Genomic DNA, 8452 nt, shown 5'->3' on the forward strand with positions numbered 1-8452 from the left:
GTCCCGCCCGATCAGCGGGCGAAGCCGCTGCTGCACGCCGGAAATGAGGCTTCGTTTCCCGCAGGTCTGTTTAAGCAGCCCGCTGTTTTCCACCCCGGGGTCAAATGTGGAGCAAGGGCGCCACCCGGTGGACAAATAAAAAAATTACAACTCTAAGGCCAGTACTGCAAACGGAAACGGAAACATAACCGATCACGATCGATTTGACCGTAATTTTTTTGCCGTGAAAAATAGCGTTTATAATGGGTTTCAATGGGGCACAAATCGACCACTAAGACCAATAGTGTAAGTTTGTCTGTAGCTTAGCCACTGAAGCTAATTTCCGGAAGTCATACTGAAATTTTAACAGTAAATGTGACCAAACTTTTTTTTGCAGACTTTCGCTATATTCCATTCAACACAGTGCAAATGGCAGGTAATCAAAATTTGAAAATAGCCACAAATCGACCCAAGACCACCCAGAGGTTAAAAAGCATAATTTCTTTCCACCAGCCAGAATACAGAAATTTACAACCCTTATTGACGATAAAAACAAATAACCTATTAGACTCTATCTAATTCTTTGTCTTGCAGTGGTTCTCATAAAACATGTAGGCTGGAGATAAAATACTGGCATCAGTAATGGAACAACTTGTTATGAATATGAGCTCAGAACTGCCAAAAGCAAAAACAAAGACAGATAAAAAAGCACAGACATTTGAGCAATATTTTTTTTAATGTTACATTTTGTGCCAATGCACATCATCCGCCTTCAAATGTGATACACCTCCCACTGTGCCAGTTTCAAAGCCTTATTCTGTCCTCAAATTTGACTAACATTTCTACAGCACCGTATACATACACATAATAAAATCACGTCCCGCTGAGGATAGTGTCTGGAAGAGTTGTTCAAACCAGGCAGTTCTCCTGTGAGTTACAGTCTGGTTTACATGGTGCAGCCCTACAGGCATCACTGTCAGAGCAAGCTTTTATTACCAAGTGCTCTGGGTCTGTTTTTCACCTCTCGGTGTGAGGCTGCAGTCAGCAAAAAGGCAAACACCAAACAAATAGTCACTATGCACTTAAGGATTTGCATCCAGGTTATAGAACCTTTCAGTGCAACTGAGTTGCTAGGAAACAGCTTAGGTTCACCCTTGTCCCTGCCAGCTATTAGTGCTCACAAACACCTGACTCTTCTCTCATGATAGGTGACCAGAGATTAAAATAAATAAATGATACCTGTCAGACTATTTTCTATAGTTGACCCAGGATCCATGACACGTGGAAAATGCAGGAATAAAAGTGGACTTGTAACAGGATATTTCCCTTTGCAGGATATATAATGGCAACAGCGCTGCCCTGCACTTGACCCACATCACCTGCACAGATACAAGCTCTGCATTGAATTCTGCCCCCTAGAATTGAGCATTTAGTAAAGAGCTGATATGATTTCAAGATGTTCCTGTATTTGTGTTGTAGCTACCATGTAATCAAGCTGCCATCGGGTCTGACCTTCACCTCAAGGCTTGACTGCTGCCTGTTCCACAGTTGTTAGTTGGCATTTAAAAGCAATCTCGTTACCTTTCAGAGTTACTGAGAAAAGGAACTTGCTAGACTCTTTCTTCTTCTACTGTTACTGCAATTTCCTGTTTTTCATCTCACTCTCAGCTGCAGTATACAGTGGTGACATGAAGCGGATTTCTTTAGCAATGAGGAACAGTAGCTTAGAGCTTCACTTTTGCAGGATTTCAGTGGGGGGAATCATGGAAGTTTGACCATAATCTAAATGTGTTTTGTAGACTTGGAGAGGGTGCATGCCTGGGTTCCTAAAGGGCCGCCGTTGTAAGTGCGACCTGAAAAGCAGAAATTTGACTCAGGAGGTATAGCATGTCATCTACTAATCAGAAAGTTGTGGTTCAACCTGTTGTGGTTGTGGCTGCTCCAGTCTCCATGCCAAGTTATCATTGGGCAAAATACTGAACCCTGAGTTCATCGGAGTGTAATTTTAAGGTAGAAAGCACTTAGTTAAGATAAGATAAGATCAGATAAGATAAGATAAGATAAGATAAGATAAGATAAGATAAGATAAGATAACCTTTATTAGTCCCACACGTGGGAAATTTGTTTTGTCACAGCAGGAAGTGGACAGTGCAAAAGTTATGAAGCAAAAATTAGAATACAATAAGAATAAATACAGTACACAACTGTACAGAATAAAATAAAATAAAATACTATATACAGTAAAATAAAATGGAATAAAATATGCAATAGAATACAATAGAATACAAATGCTGTATACAACTGAGTTGTAGAAAAATGTGCTTGTAGGAATCTGTGTGTGAGCAGGTGAGTGAGATATGTTGCATAAAGTGCTTTGAGTGCTCAAGAAGTGAAGATAAATATTATATTAGAACCAGTCAATTACGTGGATGGATGGAGTTACCTTGTTACTACTTTTCAGCTGACCTTTGTGTGCCAGATGTGATTGTCTGCACATTCTTATTTCCCCCTAGACTTAGTAAATACTACCCACCTGCCGCTATTCCTGTTACAGCCGAGTACCTGCTGTGTTGTGGTGTGGACCCAAAGGCAGACACACGGGGGGCAAAATAAATCTAACAAATAGTGAGCCTTTATTGAGGCAGATGAAACACATGAAAATAAATGATAACATAAACACAGCGAGAAGTAACAAAACCTAGACTGGGAGTAATTAAAACATGAACCATGGAGACATGAGGAGGTAAACAGATGACTTAACAATGAACAAAGGGAAACAGAGGACTTAAATACACAGGATGGTAACGAGGGAAGTGGAAAACACAGCTGACAGAAATGAAAATGACGCCACAGCGGAAGCAAAACTAAACGCACTGGACCTGGAACACGAGACTGTCAAAATAAAACAGAAAACACAGTGAGCTGTAGACTGTGACAACTCAGGCTTGAGGGATTGAGAGGGGACACTTGAGAGAGGTGATGAAACATGACGGGCTGGAGAAACGTCCGTGGATATACATGACAGACAGGAAGACATGTTAACAGGAAGGGGATATGACAGCTCGACCGGACAACATGGAAACAAATATAACTAAACATAGCAGCAAATACAAAGATAACTCCATAACAACACAAAGAAGCTATAACCCCAAACCCTGGAGGAGCTGGAGGAGCAAGTGCTGTGTTTCTTTGCCCTGCAATTCCTCACATTATTTAAAGAGGGAGTTGTGTTTGATGACTGGGGTCAGCCTGGCTGCTATCATCAAACCCTGAGGCTCACATACTTTAAGTCTCGGGGGAAATATGTTTACGTGAAGCCTAAGGGATCCCAGAGATAAAAAAGAATGAATTAGTCAATTTCATTTTTGATTTCATTTTGATATCAGACGTCTCGGGTAAGAACAATGCAGAACATTGGTTTTCACTCATGAATACTAGATCAACATTTACAGTGAAAATTCACGTAGTCTTTACAGTCAAAATACATGAAAAGCAGAAAGGTGTCATTTAAAAAACACAGTGATTTATTGCTCGTTAAGATGCGTTCAGAATTTGGCAAATTGATGATGATTCAACTCATAAATCATGACACACTGCTCTCACGAGCTTATATGAGCTTCCTGTACAGGTTAAAAGTATTGGTACTTACAATACTGGCCTCGTATGTACTCAGTATCGGACCTATACCAACATTTGCAGTATCGCTCACCACTAGAAACCACTAGGTTTCCCTCCAATCTGCTGTGAGCTAAACCTCTTACAGCTGATATCACCGGTGCGCATACAGGGAGATTATACCGCAGCTATTTCTGCAAGAAGGAGAGAGACTTTCATTTTTTTGTAATCCCAGTGACAATCATTCCGGAGAGTTCTTTCACACATCTTGTTTTAAATATGCAAGCGCTTCCTGAAGGGAGTCGTGACTGTGTGAGCCACAAAAAAAAAGAAAAGACAATCAGTTGAGAGAAGCTATGAATGCATGACGCCTGCTGAAATGAATCTGAATCTAACATGGCTTCACTGGGTCTCTGAGAGATGTGTATTTCATCAGGCTGTAGTTTCACAGACTTAAACACTTGTGTCCAGCCAGACTGAGATGGCTCGTTTTAATGCATCTCTCCCTAATGCTTTGAATGCTCACTGTAATGCTTCTCCTTAATCTCCTTTGGCTCTGAGGAGAGGATGTTCTCATCTATAAGATCAACACAGGAGGACTTAATGACTGTGGAGGAGAACAGATGATGATGAATGATTGTTCTTAAAAAGCTTTTCTGCTACAAAGACATGAAATTTGTACTTAGAAGCCTTTGTGGTAGTTTGTTCTAAGACATCATTTTCAGATATTTGATGTCAAGAGACAAGTGAAATAATTGTGAAGCTAAAAGTCAGTGAGTACAACGCCGTGTGTTTTGAATCTTTAAGCCTGTTTTTCCCCCTTAAATAGTTATAATCTCAAAGAAAAGGCAGTTGTGTACAAAACTGCCTCCCATTCTCACAAACTCTAATCCAAAAAATCCCAGATTGTCCAAGATCTTCGATACCAAGGTGAATTGATTCTGTTTTATTTTCTACTAATAAAGCAAAACACAGACAAAGACAGCAGAGATGACAAAACTTGGTTCAGTGTTCTGCTTTTCCAGTTTTTCCCGTGTTGAAATTTAAAAGTGCAGGAAAAAATAAAGAGATACAAAAATAATTCTACTTCAGCACTTTATATTTCTTTTTTTAGTTGTTTTTTTCCTTGCATACTGCTTGCATACTCAAGCTTAACATATAACATATGGAGTATGTTTCAGAAAGAAAATAATAGGCCTTAAAGTGTTTTGGCCCCAGACTCCAACCAGTTGCTTGCCTTACCTGGTGGCAAGAAGCTCTTCTGATAATATATCACATGAATTCCATGTTTTCTCAATTAGAAGCTGCTCCACAGATCCAGCAGTTGAGCCGATAAAGTCATCAGGAATGTTTTAACAGAAGTCACAGAACAAGGGAGACAAGACTCTGCAATCAGTTTCCTGCTGAGTTTATAAGCTCAGTCACTCCTGACTGTTTTATTCACCTCCTGACTAAAACACGAAGTCTGCTTTGGTCATACCATGATACAAAATAGAGGATTATCCATGCTAGTGGTTTCACAGTTGCAGTGAAATTGCTCAACTTATAGCTTCAGAAACCAAAACCAATTCAGATTTTGTTTTTTGTTCATTTTTTTCTATCTGTAGTCCATGTGGTTACTGAAATGAACTTCTCAGCCCTGCTGTGCTTTTTGTGTCAAAGCACAAGCTTTTTTGTGCTTAATATAAAATTGTAAGGGGTCTACTAGACTTATTTCCATCTCCATATTTTAATTATTAGATCTATTATAATTCAAAAATCTTTATTCCTTTTTTTTCCGGCCCCCCCCATCAAAGACAACTTTCTCTGATTTCCCCATGTGAACACCAGAGCTGGGAGCTATGTCCCATATTAGGGATGTCCGCTCACAGTGACATCACAAGAGAGCCATTAGTAGAAAAAAATGTCTGAAACAGCATTCAGCTGCAGTTTGACAAAGAAAAAGAGGAAAACTATAACAGGTCCCACGTAGATGGAAGCAAGTAGAAAAAGGCATCCAAACTTTAGTTATGACATACACTCTGTTCTATCGTTATACATTCATATTTTAAGAAGAAGTGTGATGTGATGAAGGGGAATTGATACAGCTGTTGCTCACTAGCAGGATTTGACAGCACCACCTATTATAGGAGTGGATTAGGCCAGGCTAAACGGCCAGAGGGAATTAATAGGATCGAGTGGAGAATAAAGGAAGGCTGCGATGAGATTATACGTGCAGTCTGTCGTCACAAGTGCGCAAACTCATGATGTCAAAAGTACCGCATCTTTTGGATGCTCATGATCAACAAAGCACATAGTCGATACCAACAGTTTTAATGTCTTACTACTCAAGTGTAACTGTTTTCACCTAATCAAGGAGAAGCTTTGAAAAACAAGCCCAAACTAGTGTTTCATCAAAGCGGGATGAATTTCCACTAAACCGACTTTCAAAACCAGAGGTGAAGCTGAACGCGACCTTTTGTTCAGGCGATGAATCCCACCATGTTCCCGTTTAAAATGTTGAAATAGCTCTTAATTTGAATTGAATTTTGAATCTGTGACTCGAAGTGCATCTTTTTTCTGATCACTTTCCGTGTGTGAACTACACTCACAGACACTTTATTTGATACTCCGACTCAGTAACTCAACAGCAATATTTCGATTTCCTCGGGCTCATCGCTACGCTCCTTCAAACCTCCTCAACTCATCAGAACAGGCTGAGGTGAGGCAGGCTGAGAAAACAGAAAAATAAAAGTTAAATTAGTAATGTGGCCTGGGCCCACTGGCGTGAGGATGAAGGGTTTTGTAATATTGATGAGCTGAGTGCAGTAGGAATGACTCATCTGGAGCTGCAGATGAAGAAGGAGAGCTCAAAACGTACAGTCCAAGTCATAGCTGTTTCTTCTTCTTTTTTAACCCTGAATCTTAAAACCATCGCCCCGCAATGCCTTCTCGATATTTAGGGAATCTCTGAAATGTTCATGCTGCATTTTCTTTGTCATGCTGTGACGGCTTTCTGTACATATTATACCTGTTAGGAAGATTATCTGGTGGATGGTTATTAATTTCATAAAGAGTCCATAATGCCTTTCTGTAGTTATACAGAAAACCGTCCCATTCACACAACCACCCTCTCAATACAGAATACAATGATTCAGTGTAATTGAGTAATAAAACCACAATCTTTTCCTAAAACTAACCAGGTAAATTTAAAGGTACGATAATTAATTTATTGAGTGAGTGACTGAGTGGCCACTTGAGGCGGTTGAGCATGCTGCAAGGAGCTGCAGTTTTTGTGGCTTTATTTTTCATCCTCTGAGCCACCTGTGACTATTTAAATCAATCATACCACTTTTTAGGGTTCATAATATCTTATTTTGGCAATTTATAGCAGATCGCACCAATATTTCAATACCAAAAAAGCTTGTCTCAACCAACTTTGTACCGATATAGTTGCTTGTGGGTGTGGGAACTGTCAAGAAAAGAGTGTGTAGTACAAGAAACATCTTTTCTACTCATGTTCGTGTGTTTGAAATGCCTGAAGGACGTTGTCAGAACATATCCAAGGAGCAAGTTTTAAAATTTATTAGAAAAAAGCCAGGAGACCAAACCAGAAGAAGTGGCATGCTGATGAAAATATTCAACAGAAAGACCCAAACAAAGAAAAAAATCATTGGACTCACAGTAAAATAAAAATAAAATAAAATAAAATCCTTTAATTATCAATAAAGAAATAATTAACAACAATAACATGACTGTTGCACAGTAACTATAGGGTTTCACTGTTTGAGCAATCAGGATCAAACCATAAAATCAAAAAGCCAACATGAGCAAACATGGCTGTAATTGAATAATAAAACCACAATCTTTTCCTAAAACTAACCAGGTAAATTTAAAGGTACAATAATTAATTTATTGAGTGAGTGACTGAGTGGCCACTTGAGGCGGTTGAGCATGCTGCAAGGAGTTTCCTCAGTTATTGTTTTCAACAAAGACTGAGGAAACAATAATAAACAATAGCTCAGTCAAACCCAGAGGGCGTGGAGGAAGAACAACAGACAGAACTAAAAACACAGAAAACCCCAAGCCTTTGTCCTTGAAAATAAAACAGGAAGTAAGTTGAAAGGGGTGCACTAGAAAGGAAAACACTCAGCAAAATAAGATCTGAGAATTCCAATAAAACTCATATTCACAAACACAAAGGAAATCAAAACAAAGGCCATGAAAGCATAGATAATACACAGACCATGAGTGTGCCAAGTAGCACTTGGAAACTGTAAGGCAGCTTGTCATCCCTTACATTAGGAAAAAAAAAATTCAGTCAAGTCAAGTTCACTGAAAACCAGCAAAAAGAAACAATTAAATACACAACATTTAAATGACAGAAATACAGGCTGTTCATCAGAACTGAATGTCATGGCGTCCCATAAATGTGACATTTTATTTCTGTGCCTCATTTGCACCTCAGTTCTCCAGAGATCCAGAGATCTTCTGACTTGAGGCAGAAATCTTAACCGAGCCTGAACCCTGGCATGGCAGCAAGACTAGATTACACGGATTAAATTTCAACCTTTGACACATTGAATGACTTTGAATGACAACACCCACCCATCACTTGCACATGTGCAGACACACAAAAGGAATTGACAAAGAAAAAACTGAAATGAGTGATTTTGGGGTGTTAAATAGGTCAGTTAGTTCTGTTGCTTTTTATGCATTTTTCAACACATTAAAGGTAAAACATGAATTTTCATGTTTTACCTTTAATCAGCTTATGAGTAATAATGTAAATGTACAGCTGGAGGCTTACTTAGAGAAAATAACATCATACATTATTCACAACAAGCACATAACAGAAATAGTTGCTGGCTCATTGTTA

The sequence above is a fragment of the Rhamphochromis sp. 'chilingali' genome (genome assembly GCF_963969265.1).
Source record: "Rhamphochromis sp. 'chilingali' genome assembly, chromosome: 17".
Classification (NCBI taxonomy): domain Eukaryota; kingdom Metazoa; phylum Chordata; class Actinopteri; order Cichliformes; family Cichlidae; genus Rhamphochromis; species Rhamphochromis sp. 'chilingali'.